Here is a 23227-nt window from a genome sequence, read left to right on the forward strand (position 1 = left end):
GAGCATAGAAATAAAACAACTAAAAACCCAAATAACCACCGCAACCCCAAAAGTGATGATGGTCCATGCCAGCTGCCTGAACAATTGTATCACCTCTTTCTACAAGGTTTCTGGACTCTATTTTTGTCTGAGAGCCCTTTTGCCTATTTGTGTTAATATTGTAATGTGTTTCAAAATGCCTTGGGCAATAGGCCTGATATGAGAGCAGAATGGTCTATGAGCTTCTGAAAGGGTGAGGGGCCCTCTGGGGGACACTCAGGGGAGGAAGCATGCTGGAGGGGACAGGTGAGAAGTGGCTAATATACAGGCTCTCTGGCACCCTCTGTCAAGGGAAAGCTCAGGCGATGGCTCAGTGTTCCTACATGATGCACCAACAACCCAGGGCCCCTGGAGCAGCTCCAGGTCTAAGCTCTTTACATTCAAATCAACCCCATACTCTCAGGCACAGACAACAAATGATCTTAACCTGGAAACAAATCTCTATTTATAAACAAGTGGGAGTTTTAGTAATATCATTTATATGTCTATGTGTCTTGACTGATAGTTTCACACACGGAAGGCACTAACAAATGCTAATTCTTTTTTTTTTTTTAATTTTTTTTTTTAACATTTATTTATTTTTGAGACAGAGAGAGACAGAGCATGAACGGGGGAGGGGCAGAGAGAGAGGGAGACACAGAATCGGAAGCAGGCTCCAGGCTCTGAGCTGTCAGCCCAGAGCCCGATGCAGGGCTCGAACTCACAGACCGTGAGATCGTGACCTGAGCTGAAGTCGGACGCTCAACCGACTGAGCCACCCAGGCTCCCCAACAAATGCTAATTCTTAAGAACACTAAATAATCATAAGATGATGATAAAGTCAGTATCACTTAATAATTACAATCAAGGAGATAATTAATAATTAAACTCTAAAGAAAGAATACAGAAAATAGCTCATATAAACTCAATTCTCTTGTACTTTCCATTAAATTCATTAAAGAAGAAAATTTAAAAATCACAATAAAATTTACAATATCATATTCTTGAAAGATGAATTAGGACCCCATAACAACATGAAAAAACAAAAACACAGTGATCTGGTCTCTAATGATGAATTACATCCTGAGTTTGCAAATCAACATAAGCAGTGAAAGATAGGCATGCATTATAGATTGCATAAACATCCATGAAGACCAAGTAAAATGTGAACGTATGGATTCTGCTATTGAGAAAATTAAACCATAAGTAAATATATGTACTAACCACATATGTATTAAATATGTATGTGGAAACTTTATATTAATAGAAGTTATAACACATGTAAGTGAAAAAGCCATTTTAATACGGACCAGAAAGTAAAACCTATACATTTCGATAAGTAATACATCCCTGTGAGATGAAGTTTGTGACACTAAATGTGCAGTATAGAGAAGCAAATGTTTCTGTGCATGTTTCTGATGACATGAAGGCACATCCCAGGGTTGGCAGCGGGCCCTTCCTCTGCAGACTACCCAGTGTGGAGTAGCTCAGGCAACTCTCCCTCAAACTTCTCATGTAATCCTGAAATGATTCCCCACGTTGGTGGTTTGTTTCTAAAGTCCTGCCCCAAACATCCCCGAGCTACAGTAACACCTTCAATTCAACGATTCTATGTGTAAATCCACTTAAACTGCTCAAATGTCAAACACAGTTATAAGCTCTGGAAACTCTCCCTTTTTTACTCATTTACAACTGTGTCTTCATGTAACATGTCACTGATACCAGGCAGAGATTTGATCACACCTTAGTGCAGTGATTTACGGCTGCTTGAAAATGCCTTTTTAAAGTCCAAACAATTTACCAATTATCTCTTTTTTGATGTTTATTTATTTATTTTGAGAGAGAGAGAGAGAGAGCAGGGGAGGGGCAGAGAGAGAGAGGGAAAGAGAATTCCAAGCAGGCTCTGTACTGTCAGCACAGAGCCCCAAGCAGAGCTTGATCCCATGAACCATGCGATCATGACCTGAGCCAAAATCAAAAGTCATACACTTAGGCAACTGAGCCACCCAGGTATCCCTGAAATATTTTCTCATGTGAAGAGTGTATTAATAAATTAGATTATAAAGTCTATCACAATAGATAAATGTTCTGATTGGTCTATAGCCACTAATAATGCTTATATAAATTTAATTTTCCCAGAATTCCCAGAAAATATAGAAACTGAACTTCTAATACTGTATTTAATATTCTAACCTTTTAAGAGAAAATTCTTCTCCCCAAACTTCTATCACTGATAGCATTTTTCTATAAGAAACTAAGTTAATATAATCAAAGCGATTAAACAAATCACACTAGGTTAATAAATTTGGTTTAAAAACATCTAATATGCTTTTTTCCTTGATTTTTACCTATGTGAAGTGTAATGCAAGCACACATTTTATTTTTTATAAATTTGAGTTTGTTTTATCCTGGATAGATTAGATAATCTGAACTTCCTACTCTTCTTATATTGATCAAATAAGCTAATATTTCCATATAAAACAGATTTAAAAAATGTAAAATTGTGTTAAACTGTATTGAATCATAAATCAACAAACTTTGTTATACGAACAGTAATTATGTTCTGGAAAATGTTATTTTTACATATCATTTCCAAAGTCCTTAATTAAGTTTAAGACTTTGCATTAATATTAAGGTAGTCAACAGATAATCTTTAAATACTTATTTCTTCTTATTTTTATATGTCACAGAGTGGTGATGCCTTTGGGAGATGTTACAAATGTGTCCATTTTTACCACTTTGACAGGTGTGCTATAGGGGTCTTCTATGTTTGTGAACCTCACAGCTGTGGTGGATGTGGGAGCACACAGCCAGGGAGCCCCATTGAAGAGGGACACACTGACAGTCTCCTCCTCCTTAGCAGAACCACCTCACCTGAGATGTGCACTGCCTGGAAGTGACCACTGAGCAAGGAGGGCGTTCACAGCCCCAACTATTGAGCCATTGCAGGACCCCTTTCTCTGTCACTTCTAGTCCTATAGGCCCTGACTCCTCCCTCTGCCCAATTCTGCTTCCTCCCTCTCCTCCCAAGTGTTGGACCCTAGAAACCATCTGCATCCCAGCAATTGCTCCAGAGACCCCCACGTGTGGCGATTGAGACCATACTAGGAGCAACAGTGGTAAAGAAATATGACAATGCACTCAGGATGTGCTTTGGTTTATCAAGGAAAAAGAGATTTGTTTGTCTAAAGTTTTTATTTACTCCAGATTGGGAAAAAGGGCTGTGAAAGATACAACTTGAATGAAGATAGTAAGTTATAGAAGGTTTGAAGACAGTGAACTTTATTTTCCTTGGTTTGAAATGTTGCAAATAATGGTCTGAAAAGAAATATGAATTGTGTTAAACTTTTGTAAAATTTGTTCATACTTAATGGATTTGTTCATAAGAAAGTATACAAGTGTATGAATTCTTCACTGCCAAATATTATATTAATGCAAAACTGGAATTTGGGTTTCTCAGCATTGGGGTATTTAATTTGGTATTTAAAAAAATGATCGGGCACTTGGGTGGCTCAGTAGATTAAACAGCCGACTTGAGCTCAGGTCATGATCTCGTAGTCAGTGGGTTCAAGCCCCACATCAGGCTCTGTGCCAACAGCTCAGAGCGTGGAGCCTGCTTGGGATTCTGTGTCTGCCTCTCTCTCTGCCCCTCCCCCACTCATGGGGTGTGTGTGTGTGTGTGTGTGTGTGTGTGTGTGTCTCTCTCTCAAAAATAAATAAACGTTAAAAAAAATTTAATAAAAAATAAGTAAAAATAAAAAACAAAATAAAAATGATTATGTTACTAAGATGATCCTACATCAACTTGGATAACAAAGATGTCAAAAACTTAAATGTCAGAAAAATTAGGAGTATTCCACTCATGAGTTCAAAGCCATAGAAAACTGAACAGATATGTGATGTGTGAGTGAATGTGTATGTGCGTGTGTGTTCAGGAACCTGGATTTAAAACCACAGAAAGGCAAAGGTGTGAGTACCCTGGCACTCAGGAGAAGAGTTAGTCTTTGGGGCAGGAAGTTTCTGGTATGGAGACAGAGCTAAGCTAATGGCCACATCTCTGGTGACACTCAGGCTTCCATATTGGAAGTAGTGGGGCTCCAAGGATGCCAGGCCCCTGCAGGTAGTGGTGGACAGGTGTGTGAAGCTATTGCCTCTGGTCTGGCATGGGCTTGGGCACTGTCACCAGGTACTCATGAGGAAGAGTACCAGTTGGCCCCTCTGTGAGACCTGCAGAGGATGACAGCTACCATTCCGCCCTGCCTTCCCAACTTCAGGAGGATTTCTCTTTGGGCTCCCTCTCATCCAGCACCATGCAGAGGGGGGATTCTGGAGACACACTGCTAGCTAAACCAAGCCAGGGGAAAATTTACATCCTAACAGAAAGAAGAGTCATCAAGTGTCGCGGAAGGACTCCAAGGGACAGTCATTTATACATTTAGAGTTGACATTGCTTAGATACTGTCAGCTTATCCCGGGGAACTGTGTTAGGATTTCCAGGATTCTCTGTAGTTCAAAAGCAGTGAATTTTAGGTACAAGATCCCTTGGAATAAGAATTAATTAAGGACAGCCAAATGGATGAGTGAAGGAAACCTATGTTTTATTTTCTGATTAGAATATGATGAAGCCCTTTCTCTTTCTTCTCCATCTTTCTCTAACCTTTCATTTAATAGACTATTCTTTTGCCAGTTGATATGAAATACTCTTTAATATTTTATTCTTAATTCTATCTCAGGAATCAGAAACAAATAGTTTTACTGAGTTTATTTGCCTCGAATGGCATTATTTTCATACTTTCAGTAAGAATCTGTCCCCATTTTTATCTGGATAAAACCGGAAAAAATGCAACTTTGTTTGCATTTTCTGTGGTGTTTTATTTGACAATAATTCCATTTGATCAGATGTGACAAACTGATCATTGAGGAACACGGCCTGGACTTCATATGTGGTAATCATACCTCGAAAGCCCTCCTGAGGAAAAGGTTTGCTGCTGTTTACAAGAGTAAGGAAGGGCATTTTCTGGCAGGCTGGGAATCTTAGCAGATTTTCAGACCTCAAGGAGAGTGGAATTCACCCTCTTTTATAGGTTCTGCAGGCAATACTGAGTGGAGATTCATTCTGTGCGTTTAGTGTCCCAGCCTCAGGGTAGAACATGTAAGAGAATTTTTAAATCTCTGGAAGGGTAAAAGCTATTGAAAATGCAGTCCTTGTATCCTCACGCAATCTCCAAAGTTAAGTTAATGTTCTGGTCTCATTTGTTACTCAAGACTTTGGGTTCTAGTTCTGTGGACAAACTATAAGGAGACTTACCTGGCCTAACGCCTCTGGTCGTACCTGTGTCAATAAATCAGCCAAGACACAGTGAGACCGGCCTTCCTGTGTTAAGGATAATATTGGGAGATTATTTATGATTACAAGGAACTATTAAGAAAAGAACTATACCAAACTTGTAAATAGGAAAACAGCTGACGGCCTGTTCTTTCAATGTTGCTCTAGCCAGCCACTGGGAGGGAGTCTAATTCTCCAGCAGTGTGAACCTTACTTTCAGTTTTTGTTTTTGTTTTTTACCTTTTTTGTAACGTTTATTTTTGAGATACAGGGAGAGACAGAGCATGAGCCGGGGAGGGGTAGAGTGAGAGAGAGAGAGAAAGAGAGAGAGATACAGAATCTGATGCAGGCTCCAGGTTCTGAGCTGTCAGCAAAGAGCCCAGTGCGGGCTCAAACTCACCAACTGGGAGATTGTGACCTGAATCGAAATCGGATGCTTCACCAACTCAGCCACCCAGGCTCCCCTTCACTTAATATGCTCTATTGACGAAGGTAATTTATAAACGTGATAAGGTTGATGGTAACTTGTAGGAAACTGATAACAATGCAAAATATCAATAGCAAAGAGTGAATTTTGTCCTGTAGACATACAAATGGTCACTGTCCACTGGGAAAGATTACAATCCACAGGTTATAGTTTTATTGCACTGACTAGTTGTTTTTTTAATGTTTTATTTATTCTTGAGAGAGAGAGAGAGAGAGAGAGCATGAGCAGGGGACGAGCAGAGTGAGAGAGGGACACAGAATTGGAAGTAGGCTCCAGGCTCTGAGCTGTCAGCACAGAGCTGGATGCGCGGCTGGAACCCATAAGCTGTGAGATCATGACCTGAGCTGAAGTCGGTCGCTTTACCTACTGAGCCACCCAGGAGCCCCTGCATTGACCAGTTTTGCATAGAATTTAACAATTTCATTCCTACAATCTTTCAGTGACTAAGATACTTTTTAAACTGGTTCTGTCACCCTACTTGTCCCTTCATTGAGTTAAATAAGTCCTTGGCATGTGTTCATTCCTTAAAAAAAAAAAAAAAAAAAGAACAACATAGGGTGCTATTGCTCACGAAAACACAGGCTTCTCCTCTCTCCAGGGCTTCACATTCAGAGTGCCTGGGTTCTCACAGAGCTGCCACCCTCACCAGCCAATCCTCCTGTGGATACTGGCAGGTGTTCCTGAAGCCTAGTTCCAGCACAATGCTACACAGGTCTCGGGCTTCCAGAAAGCCAGCTTTCGGGGTGCTTGGAGCAGAGGCTCTTCTCCTGACCTCGACCTCATAATTCCCACTTCAGCATCTACTCCAGGCTGGGGTCACCTGGGCATGGTGGTCAGACAGCAAGACCAAGGAACAAGTAGTCTCCTGACACATCCCAGCACAGCACTTACGCTTACCTTTGGGGGCTGGTACTTTTCTGATAATGGCTCAAGCGAGTCTAGAAGCTGCACAAATCCCATCATTATGATAAAATTCTTTCTGTAGACCATTTACAGCTCCAGTTAAGTCGTTGCCCTTCATTGAGGGAGAAGATGCACCACTTGCAGACAGAGAGGTGGGTGCAGGGGGCGAGCGGGGTGCTTCCCCGACATGCACCCAGGGAACCAAAGTCGCGTGCTCTTAGCCACCCAGAGTATGTGGGTGGACTCCCTGATGTCCTCAAGTCGTCTGTCGTCTAAGGTGACACAGCTGGGAGGGCCCTTTCCCAATTCTCTGTCCTTATGCCTGGGCCACGCCCTGAGTGACTCCCTTCCCGACCCTCCCCCCCCCACACAGTTTCCCAGCACTTCTGATCTCTCCTGTCTTCTGTTCCTTTGCTTTGTTCCCCTCCCTCAGCCCGCTATCTGAAGTCATCCCTGTCCAGACTCCAGCAGTGCCTGCTTTGGGGCGGGGGAGCAGGGGGTGCTCGGATCAGGCCACTAGTGGTCCCTGTGCTGTAGACCCGAGCCTCGCAGTGACTGCCTGCTGCTCCCAGGGCTGCCTGGCTCAGCCACCCCTGCCCAGAAGGGCTGTCTGGCTCACTGTCCCCGCGGGCCTCTCCTGCTGGACTTTACCACATTCTGCATCACCACCCACATGTGGAGGAATGTCCCCCACCAATCTGGGCCTTGCTCACCTTGGCATACCCGGCTTCTGACACAAAGCCTGATCTGTGGGAAGTGCTCCAAATGTGCTGAATAAACAAACAAGTCAAATCTGGTTTAAGTCTCTCATGCAGCACGGAAAGGGAGGTGTAAAGAAGTAACCAACTTGCCCAAGGTCCTGTGGCCAATTAGCGTCAGAACTGGGACCAAATCCCATGTCTGCTGGGGCCCCACTCTAACACTTGGAATCTGGGGTGGGGGCAGGTGGACGCACTGGGCTCCTTGTGCTGGAGAATTCTGGGGTGAATACCAAGGATGACCCTGGGGGTGAATACTGACTGGAGTGGGGATGCTCAGGCCCCACCCACAGGCCCTCCTTTCTGCCTCTTCCATGGGGGAGGCGGAGACATAGAGCCCTTTCCATACTGCTGGGCAAGTCACCAAGCTCACTCTCTGGAAGGTAAGGGGAAGCAGAGGCCGAGAGGAAAGTGATGACAGTAACTATTATCCCAACGTGAAAATGTTTGTCCTCCCATGGTGGGTCTCTCACCGCTGGGACTATTTGCCCAGAAGCTGGAGAGCATCTGTCAGTGGGGTTGGGGGAGAGGGGTCTTGTCCCTGGGGGGAGATCTGGGCCACATGGACTTAGACCCCTTTAAGCTAGGATTCAACTCTCCTGTCAGGCAGACAGACGGAGTCACACTGCCTGCGGTGAGGCTGCTCAAAGAGGAGAGAATCTGGCCCCAAGGCCAAGCTGTCTGCATTCCTGGCTGGTGGCCTCCACAAAGGGATCCCAAGGTGCTCATACTGCAGGCTTTATTATTGTTCTCTCCTCCTCCAGAACAACTGCACTTCTCCTAGGCTTCCCAAATCTATTCTTGGGACTTTGTTCTGGCTGAGTACACTTTGGCCAGCAAGCAGCACACTCTGTCGTCGCCATGCACCTTATGCCAACCCTAATGCTCTGATTCCAGGACCCCAGCTTGCCCTGGCAATCAGCACCACGCAGATGGCCTCACCACGGACCGCAAAACTGAAGGGACAGTGTCTCTCAACAAATGGCATTCACATAAACATAAAATTCAAACCATTCTTGTTTGTTTCAAGTAATCTCTACACTCAACATGGGGCTCCAACTCACCACCCGAGATCAAGAATCTCATGCTCTTCCTACTGACTTAGCCAGGTGCCCCAAACCCCACTTTGTGACCTGCCAAATGATGTTCTTGCCTGCTAGAATGAAAGTGGTGATTTCTTGAGGACACAGTGTCCAGCTCAAGTGGCCCTGAGTCCAACACTGCTGTCACCTGCTGCTAACCAGCTCTGGCATCCTGTGTCTTCCCTGGGAGATAATTTTGTACAGAGACCAAGGAAGCGTCAGCTTCAGGAAGGTGGACTGCCCTTCAAGGGGTGGTGCAAAGAGGCCTGGAGTCAGAATGCGAAGACTTGGGTTCTAGTCTTGGATATGCCCCTTTATACTGTGCAGTTGGCGCAGGTCACTTAATGAGTGCTTCAGTTTCCTTATCTGAGGAATGGGGATTACTATTCTTTCTTTTTTGCAAGATTACTCGAACCATATAATCATTTCCTTAGCCAATACTACAAACAATGCTCAATTGTTCATTGACTTATTACTTCCTAAGTAGTCCTTTTACTTTTTTTCTCTAAAAGTATTTTAGTCTTTTAGCCGTTGAAAAAGACAGCACCAGATTACCCTTTCCCAAATAAACTTACTTCTTGCACAAAAACACTCCCTACTCACTGCTACTGAACTGGATATGTAAAAATGGTTAAAATGGTAAATTTTATTCTATTTTAATTTTTCTACATGCACATAAAAAGCACTCCCTACTATCCATCTCAACCTGGAATGTTCCTGTCACTCCTACATACCTGTCATCATCCCTCAGGTGGCCAACTCAAGCTCCACCCTCTCATAGTGCCTCCCCTGCTCTGAACCAGTCCACAAAGTGCCTCCTTCCTTTCCTTCTCATCAGGGCACCTGTCACCCACTGGCCACAAAAACTGGCCACAACAATCAGAAGGCTGATGGCCAGCAAGAGACCAAGACTACCATCATATTGGCCAACACCTTATGCAGGAGGGACACTTAATACTTGTTTGTTATTCAGCTGATTTCCCCATCCACAGTGAAGGGAGGGAGGTGAAGTTCAGGCATTTCAGGGACGTGACTCCTTAGTAGGGTGTTCTTTAGTTCCTCAAGAATTTTGCTCCCTGCATCCTTTTGATGTCCACATTAATTTCTATTGCTGTCATAATAAGTACTAGAAGGGAGTTATATCAGCCATATGGCAGAATAGGAAGCCCCAGATCTCAGTTCCCCACAGAGATACACAACTGAACAACAATGTATGGTCCAAAACAGCTTTATGAGAACTCTAGGAACCAAGAAATAAGTCGTATTACCCCAGGCAAACTCAAAGCCAAGAAGAGACAAATTGAAACAGGTAAGAAGAGCTGTTTAATTTCAACCCAATAGCCTTTCCCCCAAGCTGGAAAGCTTGATGCAATAGGGAGAAAGCATCCTGCATGTAGCTTCTTCCTCAGGAGGGAAAAAAGAAGTGTGAATTTTATGTCCAACATTCCAACTTTTCAAGAGACTTCCTGAGGGACTGGCTTTGGTCTTACCTGCCTCAGAAGGTTGATGGAACCAACATACTTTGGATACGTGGGGCTGTGGAAAGCAAAAGAAAGCGCAAAGGCTTGTTGCAGCACCAGAGGACTTGCAGTACCATAGACAGACACCAGAGGAAGTGAGACATTATGAGTTTCTAAAAAAGAAAAAGCAGGGCACCTGGGTGGCTCAGTTGGTTAAGCGTCTGACTTTGGCTCAGGTCATGATCTCATGGCTCGTGAGTTCAAGACCTGCCTCAGACTCTGTGCTGACAGCTCAGAGCCCGGAGCCTGCTTCATGTTCTATGTCTCACTCTCTCTCTCTGTCCCTTCCCTGCTCATGCTGTCTCTCTCTGTCTCTCAAAAATAAATAAACATTTAAAAAATGAAAAAAAAAAAAAGAAAGAAAAGAAAAAGCAAATCTCTCTGGTTGGGAAATGGCCATACAAGCCCAGAGAGGACATATCCCCAGAAAAGGTTTGAGAGTCTCCCAGCATCTCTAACTATGCTGATTGGTGAGGTCTTTTCCTGTATGAAGCCAGTCGAAGAGCACAATTTTTTTTAAAAAAAAAGAACACAAGAAGAAACAAGGAAACATGGCCCAATCAAAGGGGAAAAACACATCTCCAGAGACTGATCCTAAAGAGATAATATATTAATTGCCTCACAAAGAACTCAGAATAATCATCTTTAAGAAGCTCAATGCACTACAAGAGACTACAAATAGACAATCAAGGAAAATCAGGAACAAAATGCATGAAAAAAATGAAAATATAAACAAGGACATAAAAATGTAAAAAAGAACCAAACAGAATCTGGGAAGATGGCAGCATAGGAAGCACTAGGAATCTGTCTCCCCATCTAGACAATAATTGCACTGGCAGAATCTTCTGCTATAATTATTTTGGAACTCTGGAGTCTATTGAAGCTTGCAACTTCCAGGGGAAGGCTTAGATGAAAAATTTTAATTAATTTAAGTCAATTTTAGCTCTTACCACAGTAACAGCTACCATCCCCCAACCCTTAGCCATGTGACAGGCAGCTGGGCATGTGTTCCTGGAGTAGCTTGCTTGCAACTTGCAGGATCCAAGGTGGGCAGAAAGGACTTTGTCTTCTAAACCTTGGAGATAATATTCCCTGAGTGCTGATTGTTGCTTCTGATCACAGAAGAGAAGACACAGAAGTGAGCAGCCATTCTTGTACTGCCCAATTGTAGCAAGCCTCTCCTCTCTCTGGCTGGAGTGACTTCTTGGGGATTTAAAGAACAAATGTCCACCTCATATTTCATCTTTCTATTTTTTTCCCTCTGGGGAGCCAGGCATAAAGACTAGGACATTCAAAAACAACTGTATATAGGAGGAATATTAGAAAGTAACCATACATGCCCAAAGAAAAGCTCAGAAGATACCTGAAAAGACCTTAAATTCACACCTGAGAATGACCCTTGCCACAGAGAAAACCAACAAGAACCAAAAAACGATAACAATGACAAAACCCAGCAAATACTGGGGAAAGGGGAGAATTGATTTCCACAGTTACCACATTCTTAGAACATTCAAATATCTAGTGTTGAACAAAAAATCATAAGGCACACAAAGAAAACAGGAAATTATGGTCTGGTCCATTCAGAGGAAAAAAAAGAAATCAACAGAGAAAAATAAATCAAACAGCAACAGGTATACTAGACCTGGTGGCAGGTATACTAGACAAAGACTAAAACAGCTATCTTAACAATGCTCAAAGAACTAAAGGAAGATGTAGATAAAGTCAAGAAAATGATGTGTGAGCAAAATAAAAACATTGATAAAGAGATAGAAAACCTAAACAGAAACTGAAAAGAAAGTCTGGAGCTAAAAAATTCAATAACTGAAATCAAAATTTCTCTAGAGGGAATCATAGGCAGAACTGAGCAGGCAGAAGAAAGAATCAGTGAGCTTGAACATAGGATAATGCAAATGATTGAATCTGAGGAACTGAAAGAACAAAGATTAAAGAAATGTGACCAGAAGCTGAGGGACTCATGGGATACCATCAACTGGACTAACATACAGATTGTGAGAATCCCCAGGAGGAAGAAAGAGAGAGAAAGAGGCAGAGAGAATATTTGAAGAAATAATGGCTGAGAACTTCCCAAATGTGATGGAAGACACAAACGTAAACATCTAAGAAGCCCAGTGAACTCAAACTCAAAGAGACTGACACTGAGATACATTATAATAAAACTTTCAAAAAACAAAGAGAGAATCCTGAAAGTAGCAAGAAAGAAAATAATTATCACATACAGGGGATCCTCAATAAGATTTTCAACAGATTTCTCATCAGAAACTTTGTGGAGGTCAGAAAGCAGAGGGTTGATATATTCAAGGTGTTAAAAGAAAAAAATTGTCAACCAAGAATCCTACCTGGCAAAACTGTCCTTCAAAAGTGAGGAAGAAATTAAGACATTCCCAAATAAACAGAAGTTGAAGATGTATGTGACCACTAGACCTGCCCTTCAAGAAATACTCAAGTGAGCAAGGTATAATGAAAGGACACTATACAGTAACCTAAAGCCATAAGAAGAAATAAAGATCTAAATAAAGGTAAATTCAATGGTAATTATCAAAGCTAGTAGTATTGTAACAGTGGTTCATAATTTTACCTTTTAAAAAAATGTTTATTTGAGGGAGGAGGGGCAGAGAGAGAGAGGAAGAGATTGAATCCCAAGCAGGCTTCATGCTGTCAGCTCAGAGAACAACGTGGGGCTCCAACTCACAAACTGTGAGATCATGACCTGAGCCGAGATCAAGAGTCAGATGCTTAACCAGCTGAGCCACCCAGGAGCCCCTGATTCTGTTTTTTGTTTTGTACCTGATTTTTAAAACCTAATACATTTAAAAATCAACAACAACAGCTAATGTTCTTCAGGCTAGTACTATTGTCACTTTGGTTTGTAATTCCAAATTTTGTTTCTACATAATTTAAGACATTAATGCATTTAAAGAATTATTAATTTATTTTTATTTTTATTTTTATTTTTGGGACAGAGAGAGACAGAGCATGAACGGGGGAGGGTCAGAGAGAGAGGGAGACACAGAATCGGAAACAGGCTCCAGGCTCCGAGCCATCAGCCCAGAGCCTGACGCGGGGCTCGAACTCACGGACCGCGAGATCGTGACCTGGCTGAAGTCGGACGCTTAACCGACTGCGCCACCCAGGCGCCCCAAAGAATTATTAATTTATGTTTGGGGACACACAATGTATAAAGATGTTATTTGATGATATCAACAACCAAAAGGGGTGAAGACAGAGCTGTAGAGAAGCAGAGTTTTCGTATGTAATTACTGAAGTTAAGCTGGTATAAATTCAAATTATAGTGTTATAACTTTAGGATGTTAAATGTAATCCCCATGGTAACCAAAGAGAAAAATAGCTACAGAATATACACAAAAGGAAATGAAAAAAGAATTTAAATACTTCACTATAAAAAAATCAAACATGATAGAATAGTAATACAGGACATAAGGGACAAAAAAAAAGCTATAAGGCAAATAGCAAACAGCTATAACAAATAGCAAAATGACAGAGGTAAGTCCCTCCTTATCAGTAGTTAGTTGAAATGTAAAGAGAATGTCAAAAGACTGAGGTTGACAGAATGTACAAAAACCACATGACCCAACTATATTCTGCCTACAACAGACTTCACTTTATTTTTTATGTGTGTGGTTCTGAAACTGTTTTTCTTTATTGTTATTTTACAATGTACCATGAACAGCTTTTTAATGCACATGGGTGAAAATCTCCTACTGAAAGACAGAGAATACTGTAGTTGGATCGAAAGGCTGCTGGCAACAAGAGAGACACCTAAAGCAAAGTATCAGCTTAAGGTTAAAGCACATAACCTAGCAAATTCCTGTCAGGAAAAGTGGGGTCAGCAATATTCTCATCAGAGAAATTAGAATTGAAGGCCAAAGACACTAAAGATGTGGTATATCATGTAATCCCCTTTGGCCCCTACCTATACCCCTCACTCTCCTGACACTTTTAGGGTGAATGGATCCTGTACATCTCTTTGCACTCAATGAAAACAACCCATTTTCTTTCTTTTTTTTCTTAGCTCTTCCTGAGCCCTTATCTCCACATTCTCTTATCATCTCCTCATTGCCCAAGTGTCTTTCCTGTAATTCCTCATGATAGTCCTTGGGGGAATTTTCCATCCCCCTGTCCATTTTTCTTTTTGCTTTCCTGGGCACATAATCTTCAGCTGCGGGATTTTTGATGGCCCACGGCTTACTCCCAGGGAGTTTTTCCCAGGGATTCTGGCTTGCCCTCACCATGTGGTTTTCTCTCATTTTTGGACATGCCCTGCTTTTCTTGCTTTCTCTCATCTTCTGGTTGTTTCTCATCATCTGGTTGTCCCTCATTCTGGATATTTCTTTCGTGCCCTGGATTCTCCTCCACTTCTAGGTTTTCTTCCTCATCTGATTTTCCTTCATTGTCAGACTCTGCTTCATCTTCTGGCTTGCCCTCAATTTCCAGCTTTGCTTCATTTTCATTTCAGAGTTTTTTCATGTTGAGATTTCCCCTTTTTTTCCTGTCTCTCAGGGATTCTGGACAGGTTCCTCCTCATTTTCTAGCCTTGCTGAGTGCTGGGGACAGACACACAGACCTGGGGGCCCTGGGGCAGGCCTGTACTTTCTTGGTCTCACCAAAGCCCCCTCACCCACTGCCAGGCAGCTCAGAGAGCTAGTTCTTCACAGGCAATGGTAGTGAATAGTGCAAGGACAGGACCACAGGGAAGGTGAGTGTGCTACAACAGACTCACCTGAGATTCAAAGACACAAATGGATTAAAAGTGAAAGGATGAAAAAAAGATTCCATGTAAATAGTAACCAAAAGAGAGCAGGAGAGGCTATACTAAGACAGAATAGATGTTAAATCAAAAAAGTTTACAAGAGACAAAAAAAGACATTATACATTAATAAAATATTTAATAGAGTAAGAAGATATAACAGTTTAAACAGTTATGCACCTAATATCAAGCCATCAAAATATGTGAATCAAAAATATATTAGAATTGAAGGGAGAAATACACAGTTATAAAACAATGGTTGGAAACTTCAATATCCTACTCTCAATTTGGATAGAACAACCAGACGGAAGATAAGTTAGGGAATAGAGGACTTAAACAATACAGTAGACCAACCAGAACAGACATATACAGAACATTCTGCTCAACAACAACAGCATGCACAGTCTTCTGAAGTGCACATGAGACACTTTCCAGTATAGATCAGTATAGATTAGGCCACAAATTAAGTTTCAGTAGATATATATATATATATATATATATATATATATATATATATAAAATCTTATATTATATATTATATATATAATTATGTATTATATATAATTATATATATAATATATTATATTATAATGTTAAATATAAACAAAGTATCTGGCAAAGTATCTTTTCTAACCACGATGAGATGAGGTTAAAAATCAACAATAGACATAAAATTTGAAAATTCATTAACTTGTAGAAATTAAACAATACACAATTAAACAACTGGCAGATCAAAAAATAAATCACAAGGGAAACTGCAAAATACTTAGAGATGAATAAAAATGAAAACACAGCATACCAAGACTTTTGGGAGTCAGCAAAAGAAGTGTTAAGTGAGAAGTTTATAGCTATAAGCACTTACATTACAAACAGAAAAGAGGAGGGGTGCCTGGGTGGCTCAGTTGGTTAAGCATCCAACTCTTGATTTCAGCTCAGGTCATGATCTCATGGTTCATGGGTTTGAACCCCACATTAGGCCTAGAGCCTGCTTGGGATTCTCTCTCTCTGCCCTTTCTCCTCTCTAAATAAATAAATAAACTTAAAAAAAAAAAAAAACAGGAAATATGGCCCTTTGTAGCAACATGGATGGAACTGGAGAGTGTGATGCTAAGTGAAATAAGCCATACAGAGAAAGACAGATACCATATGGTTTCACTCTTATGTGGATCTTGAGAAACTTAACAGAAACCCATGGGGGAGGGGAAGGAAAAAAAAAGAGGTTAGAGTGGAAGAAAGCCAAAGCATAAGAGACTCTTAAAAACTAAGAACAAACTGAGGGCTGATGGGGAGGTGGGAGGGAGGGGAGGGTAGGTGATGGGTATTGAAAAGGGCATCTTTTGGGATGAGCACTGGATGTTGTATGGAAACCAATTTGACAATAAATTTCATATATTAAAAAAAAAAACAGGAAAGAGGGGCACCTGGGTGACTCAGTCAGTTAAGCATCCTAGTCTTGATTTCAGCTCAGGTCATGATCTCATGGCTCATGGATTCGAGTCCTGTGTCGGGCTCTGCACTGATAGCACAGAGCCTGCTTGGGCTTCTCTCCCTACCCCCGCTCTGTCTCTCTCTCTCTGCTTCTGCCTCACTCATATACATCCCCCCTCTCAAAATAAATAAATGAACATTTTAAAAATAAATTTAAAAAATAAAAACAGGAAAGATCTCAAATCAACAACCTAACTTTACAACTTATAGAACTAGAAAGAGAAGAACAATCTAAACCCAAAGCTAGCAGAAGGAAGAGAATAATAAAAATTAGAGCAGAAATAGAAAAACAATAAAAAAAATTAATGAAACCAAAAATTCTTTCAAACTGACAAACCTTAGCTAGATGGACTATGAAAGAAAGAGAAGACTCAAGTAACTAAAATTAGAAATGAAAATGGGCATATTACCACTGATTTGATGGAAATAAAGAAGATCATAGGAAAATGTTATGAACAGCCATATACCAACAAATGGGATAACCTAGATGAAATGGACACATGTCTAGAACTAAAAACCTTCCAAGGCAAAATCACAAAGATGCAGAAAATATGAATAGATCTATAACTAGTAAGGAGATTGAATCAGTAATAAAAATCTCCCAACAAAGAAAAGCCGTGGACCCTATGGTTTCATTGATGAATTCTTCCAAACATTTAAAGGACAAGTAACACCTATATTTCTCAAATGTTTCAAAAAGTTGGAAGAGGAAGGAATACATCCTAACTCATCCTAAAAATCTAGAATTAACCTGCCAGACAAAGACAGTACAAGAAATGAAAACTATAGACCAATATCCCTTATGAACATTGATGCAAAAATCCTTAACAAAATTCTAGCCACCAAATTCAACAACACATTAAAAGGATTATGCACCATGATCATGTGGGATTTTTTTCCTGGAGTGAAAGGATGGCTCAATGTAGAAAAAAAAATCAATTAATGTAATACACCATGTTAACAGAATAAACAGAATGGACAAAAAACACACATAACTTTCATGGTGCCTGGGTGGCTCAGTTGGTTAAGCATCCAACTTTGGCTCAGGTCATGATCTCAAGGTACATGAGTTTGAGCCCCACGTTGGGCTCTGTGCTGACAGCTCAAAGCCTGGAACCTGCTTCTGATTCTGTGTCTCCATCCCTCACTGCCCTTCCCCTGCTCATTCTCTGTCTCTCTCTCAAAAATAAACATAAAAAAAAATTTAAAAACCACATAACTTTGTCAATTGATGCAATAAATTCATTTGACAAAATTCAGCATCCTTTTATGATAAAAAAAAAACTCAACAAATTTGGAATATGGGGAAACTACCTCAACATAAGAAAGGCCAGATATGAAAAGCCCACAGTGGACATCACACTCAATGGTGAAAGATGGAAAGCTTTTCCTATAAGATCAGGAACAAGGCAAGGATGTCCACTCTTGCCACTTCTATTCAACATAGTAGTAAATAAAAGTACTAGCCAGAGAAATTAGGCAAGAAAAAGAAGTGTAGGGCATCCACATCAGAAAGGAAGAAGTAAAGTTATCTCTGTTTGCAGACGACATGATGCTATATGTAGAAAACCTTAAAGATTACACACACACACACACACACACACACACACACACACAGGTTAGAAGTCATAAATGAATTCAACAAAGTTGCAGAACACAAAGTCAACACATAAAAAGCTGTTGTATTTTGATGCAGTGACAATGAACAGTCTGAAAAGGAAATTAAGAAAATACTTTTTACAATAGCACGAAAAAGAATAAAGTACTTAGGAATAAATTTAACCAAGCAGGCAAAAGACTTTCAGTTGGCACACTGAAAACTACAAAATGCTGAAACTCAAGAATATACGAACAAATGGAAAGAAACCATGTTTATGGATTGGTAAGCTTAGCATTGTTAAAATGTCCATACTACCCAAAGTGACCTAGAGATTCAACACAATACCTACCAAAATCTCAGTGGCATTTTTTCAGAAATAGAGAAAACCATCCTAAAATTCATATGGAATTTAAGAGAATGATGAATAAGCAAAATAATCCTGAGAAAGAAAAACAAAGCTGGAGGCCTCACATTTCCTGAATTCAAAACGTAGTACAAAACCACAGTGCAGTTTTGCAAGATGAAAAAGTTCTAGACATCTATTGTACCACAAAGTGCTGATAGTTAATACAATACTGTACAACACTTCAAAATGGTTAAGATGGTAACTTTTATGTTTTGTGTTTTTTATCACATTAAAAAGAAATGGAAGATAAATTCTATGATGATAAAGCCCTTGTCTCCAGGTCTAACACAGTGCTGGCACATAGTAGCTGTTCAATAAATATTTGCTGAATAAATTAATGAATTCATGAATTTAAATCCAATGCTTTTAATTATTCTGATGTTCTCTTTCTAAAGTGGTAATGGCCATCTTATTTTGAAGATTTGGAATTATCTTGTCTGGTCTGTTCATTTAGTGGAAAAAGAAACTGTAATTCAAAGCAGTTCTGTAATTTTTTCATGGTCACAAAACAACTTTATAGGAGGATTTCTGTAGAAATTATTGTATAGAAATGTTTTAAGTACTTACTTACACTAAATAAAATTATTTGCCTGGAAAACACATCACCACAGGCTTAGCACCTTAATCAAAACAAATGTCTTCTGTAGTTCTGAAAGTCAGAAGTCCCCTTTGGTTTCACCAAGCTGAAGTTGGTGTTGGTTTGCTGCCTGTCTTCCTCAAAGCTTGTTCCCCTGTTGATTTGGTGGTTGGCAGAATTCAGTGCCTTGTGGTTGTTGCCAGAGGTCCCTGTTTCTCTGCTGGCTGTCAGCTGAAGGCCATTCCCCACTTCTAGAGGCCACCCACAGTCCGTGGCTCCATCCTCAAAGCCTGTACTGCAGAGCGGGTCCTTTTGTTGCTTGCCTTTGACCATGTCGTATGGTGCCATCTCTCTCTGGTCACACTGGGAAGGGTTCTCTGCTCTAAGGACTCAAAGTCCACAATGTTAATCACATCTGCAAATCCCTTTTTTGCCAAGTAAGGGTCAGGGGACATCACAAGGGAGTGCACTTCTTTGGGAGGGGGGGCATTATTCTGCTTACCACACTGTCACTGAAATTTCTTTGTACACCTGTATTTGCTGTAAACTGTAGTTAAATCTAGAGATCTGAACATACTCAGGCTTGATTTCTTTGGCAAGACTATGTTATAGTGTGGACTTCACAATGCACCAAAGGAGGAAGTACAATGTCTCTCATTTTGTGAGGCTGAGATTAACCAGTAGGTGTGGCTGTCATCAGCCTGATGTACCCATTCCACATCAGCAGTGCCCAGATTGTCTGAGCAACCTTGGATGGCAGGAATAGGCCTTGGTCTATTCTTTCATTAAAGGTGGCATAATGGTAATGTTCTATTTTTCCTTCTTTATCCTGGACAATAAGCTGGAATTTGTCTATAAGAAAAAGGATTTCCCCTCATCAACTATTTGATTACTGTGAGTTATAGTTTTAACACAACTGCAGGATAAGTACATGATTGTTTTCTTTTATTTGCAAGTTTTCAGAAACAAAGTATTGGTTTCTTAGCATCCTCCAAAGGTAAGTGATGAGCTGTGATTTTTACTTGTCTCAGTATGAAGTCCTGGATTTAGACGTATTAAATGTGTTTCAACCCTTTGTAGTTACTATCCTTTTTAATGTTGAAATGGTCACATTTGTGGCCTAAGAAAACCCCTACAAGTTGGCATCTGAGTCTTTTTGATGTGACCCTGGCTGTCTGTGATGGATTCCTTGCTTTCTGGTGAGACAGGGTGTTCCGGATTCTGGACATATTATTCCTCACGCCTGGAAGCAGTGTTTCTCCAGGGGATGTCTGGTTCTTTTTCCTGGAAGGCAGGGGTGCCCTTTGCTCCTCAGTTAACATTGATTGTAGAATTTTTCAACAGACCGAGCCAGGAAATAAATTTTTTCAAAAGAAACATACCATGAGGTTATTCTACTATTCACAATTCAAACTTAGTATTAAAGAGTTTTTACTTAATTTGTTTAATTTCATACTTCTTTCTCTTCTCTTCTATTGAAAATTTTGGCTTCTAATGACATAATACAATTAAATATTTGCTTTAGCCTACCAAACTTCATAGCTTTTGAGTAACAATACCCATAATATTATTAGTAGTAATCATATGATTAATTGCTCATATACAATTCTTCACAATAGAGTTGAAGATGCATTTGTAATACTTTTTGCCCTTAGGATACATTCCACTAGGGATGCACAATTAAATTACTGAAATCTAAAGTCATTTGAAGTAATTCTCTTTGTGTGGTGTGAATTAGTTTCATTTGTTTTATTTTAATTTTTTATTTTTACAGATTGATTTTTTAACTTTAATTTAATATTGATTTATAATTATGTAACGTGTTTACATGGTTTTAAAGTCAAATCTACAAAGCCAAGTACATCCAAGTTAGTGTAACTTTCACCCTGTGTTTCCTCCCTCACACTAATATAATGATTTTTATTAGCTTTTTATTTATTCTTTCATTTTAAAAAAGTATGAACAAATACACATTTGTATTTGTAGGCCCCTGTACTAGTTTTCTGTGGCTGCGTAACAAATCCTCACAAACTTAAGAGGTTTAACACAACACCCACTGACTAGCTCGCAGTTCTGTGGTTTGGAAGTCCAGCGCGGCATGGCTGGATTCTCTGCTCAGGATCTCATGAGGCTAAAATCAACATGTCGGTTGCCCTGTGCTCTCCTCTGGAGCTTGGAGTGCCCCTTCTAAGCTCATTCCTTTGGTAGCATTCAGTTTGCCGCTGGCTGTCGACTTCTAGTCACTGCCACCTCCTGGAGGCCTCTCTCAGCTTCTTGGGCAGGTCATACCACAGCTGTTTGCTTCTTCCAGGCCAGCAGGAGCTCATCTTTAGTCTCCTTCTGCAACTCCAGGGAGAAAACCTGCCTTTTAAAGGGTTCATCTGATTAGGTCCCATCCACCCCAGGTGCTCTCTCTTTTGCCAGGTAACATAAGATAATCCCAGCTGTGATCTGATTCTATTTAGAGGGCCACCCACACTCAAGGGGAGCATACAGGGTGTGTACGCAGGGGGTAGTAATCATGGGGACCACCTTAGGATCTGGCCGGCTATCTCCCCTTTCTTAGATAAAAGGTAGCATATAATTTACACCGTTCTGAACTTCCTGTTTCCACTTAATGTTTCCTACAACTCATCCTAAATAAGGATATAGATACATTCCTTCATCCCCTTTGTTGTTGCTGTGGTTTCACTTCCATTTTATTATCTTAAAACTTCACATGCAGGAAATTTACTCTTTTTGGTGTATAGTTCTAAAAGCATAAATAAATGTATTCAGTGATGTATCACCATCACAATCAAGATACAAAACAGTTTTATCACCCCCCAAACTTCCCCAAGCTGTCTTTTCGTAATCAACCCCTCACTCCACTTGTAATTCCTAGAAAACACTGATCTGTTTTCTGTACCAATAATTTTGTTTTTTCCAGAATGTCCTATAAACAGAATCAGACAGTATACAGCTTGTGAGTTTGGCTTTCTTTTTTTTTTTCACTTAGCAAACTGCATTTGACATTTATTCATGTTATTGCACCTATCAGCAGTTTATTCCTTTTTATTGCTGAGTAGTATTTCATTATGGTGTTTATCCATTCACCAGTTGAAAGACATTTGGGTTGTTTCCAGCTTTTTGGCTATTAAGAATAAAACTGTTATTAACATTCATGTAAGGATTTTCCCATAAACACGTTTTCATTTCTCTTCAGTTAATACTTAGGATTAGGGTTGCTGGTTATATGGTATCTATATGTTTAATTTAATAAGAGATTGACAAACTGACTCCAAAGTGACTATACCATTCTTCATTCCCACCAATGAATGAGAATTCCAGTTCCTCCACATCTTCATCAGCACTTGGTATTGTCAACTGTTTGTTTTTTTAATTTTTTTGTGCTGTTCTAATAGATGTACACCGGTATCTCATTGGGGTTTTAATATGTGTGTCTCTAATGAATAATGATACTGAGTATCTTTTGCTGGGTTTAGTTGCCATCTGTACCTCTTTAATGAAGAGTCTGTTCAAATCTTTTGCTCACTTAAAATTTTTCTTATGTTTAGTTTTGAGAATTCTTTACATGTGATGAGTACAAGTCCCTTATCATGTATGTGATATCAAATATTTTCTCCCAGTCTGTGTCTCCTTTTTTCATTCTCTTAATATTACCTATTGTAGAACAGGATTTTTAAATTTGATAGAGTCCAATTTATCAACTTCTTCATTTATGCATCTTAATTTTTATATTGTATTTAAAAACTCTTTGCCTTTCTCAATGTCCCAAAGATTTTCTCCTGTGCTTTTTTCTAAAAGTTTTATGATTTTCAATTTTACATTTAAGTCTAAGGTCCATTCTTAATATAAAAATTTTGGTATAAGATGCAAGGACACATTAAAGTTAATTTTTTTATTTTTTTCCTATTTGCTTTAAAATGTATTCATTAGGGGCGCCTGGGTGGCGCAGTCGGTTAAGCGTCCGACTTCAGCCAGGTCACAATCTCGCGGTCCGTGAGTTCGAGCCCCGCGTCAGGCTCTGGGCTGATGGCTCGGAGCCTGGAGCCTGTTTCCGATTCTGTGTCTCCCTCTCTCTCTGCCCCTCCCCCGTTCATGCTCTGTCTCTCTCTGTCCCAAAAATAAATAAAAAACGTTGAAAAAAAAAATTAAAATGTATTCATTAAATGCTAACCTCCAGATTATTTGGAATATTAAAGTGGAAAATATCTATAAACCTGACATCTCAGTTAAATTTTTATTAAATTTTCATTTTAATTCTAGTATAGTC

The 23227-nt window shown here is 40.1% G+C and overlaps 1 pseudogene; it reads right to left on the bottom strand.

The window, feature by feature from the left end:
* Positions 1-14005: 14005 nt before the first annotated feature.
* LOC132665100 (transcription elongation factor A protein-like 3) lies at positions 14006-14600 on the bottom strand (annotated as a pseudogene).
* Between the last annotated feature and the right edge of the window lie 8627 nt (positions 14601-23227).

The sequence above is a fragment of the Panthera onca genome, chromosome D3 (genome assembly GCF_046562875.1).
Source record: "Panthera onca isolate mPanOnc1 chromosome D3, mPanOnc1 haplotype 2, whole genome shotgun sequence".
NCBI lineage: Eukaryota > Metazoa > Chordata > Mammalia > Carnivora > Felidae > Panthera > Panthera onca.